The following is an 825-nucleotide window of genomic DNA, read 5'->3' on the forward strand; positions in this document are numbered from 1 at the left end:
GGTGGATATTTTTCGGCGGACTGCCCATACTTTCCCTCCGACACTAAAGGTAAGGAGAGCGGTAAAAAATCTTGTGTATGAGGGACCCATCAGTCCTAAGCCCTTCATGGCATTCTCCACTGTTTTTGTCAGGCTTATTATAATTGGTGAAGACCATTCTTTTCCTTTCCTTTCACGTACATCTATACTGCTGTTTTGGGTTTTTCAAGGAGACCTGGGATCAAAAACAAACAAAGTAACAAATACAAGCCTGCAAAGGCATGCATCTGAGGAAGTAGTTCAGGTCATGAAAGCTTAGGGTACCAACTTCTGTTAGTCTCAAAAGTGCTTCAAGATCCCTTTACCATACAATTTTCCAGACTAACATGGCTGTGGAATTTATCAACACGGGAGCTAAGTGCTAAATCCCATCCCAAAATGGGATGTAAATCCAGGAAAAATCCTGCAAAAGCGGGTCATTTTCACATTCATGAGGGGGCATTGAGCATTAAAGCGAAAATAGGCCACACAGAAATGGACAAAATCAGCCATTTTTTACTTTAGGGAGAATCCTGAAAATACAAGCAGCCAATTTTGTCCACTTTCTGTGAGGTTTATTTTTGCGTTAATGCTCAATATCCAGACACCGTGGTGAAAATGATCTCACTTTTGCGGGATTTTTTCACTTTGTGTTCATGAATATGCGACTTTGTTGTGAAAATGATCCCGCTTTTGCAAATTTCCCTGTTTTAAATCCCATTTCCGCACAGGGAAAACCCCCGTCTGATAAACTCCTATGTCTTTGAATTCTAACACCTAACAAATCACAGAAAAAAAGATCGCCAT

This window comes from Sceloporus undulatus, chromosome 5, assembly GCF_019175285.1.
Source record: "Sceloporus undulatus isolate JIND9_A2432 ecotype Alabama chromosome 5, SceUnd_v1.1, whole genome shotgun sequence".
In the NCBI taxonomy this organism is placed as follows: domain Eukaryota; kingdom Metazoa; phylum Chordata; class Lepidosauria; order Squamata; family Phrynosomatidae; genus Sceloporus; species Sceloporus undulatus.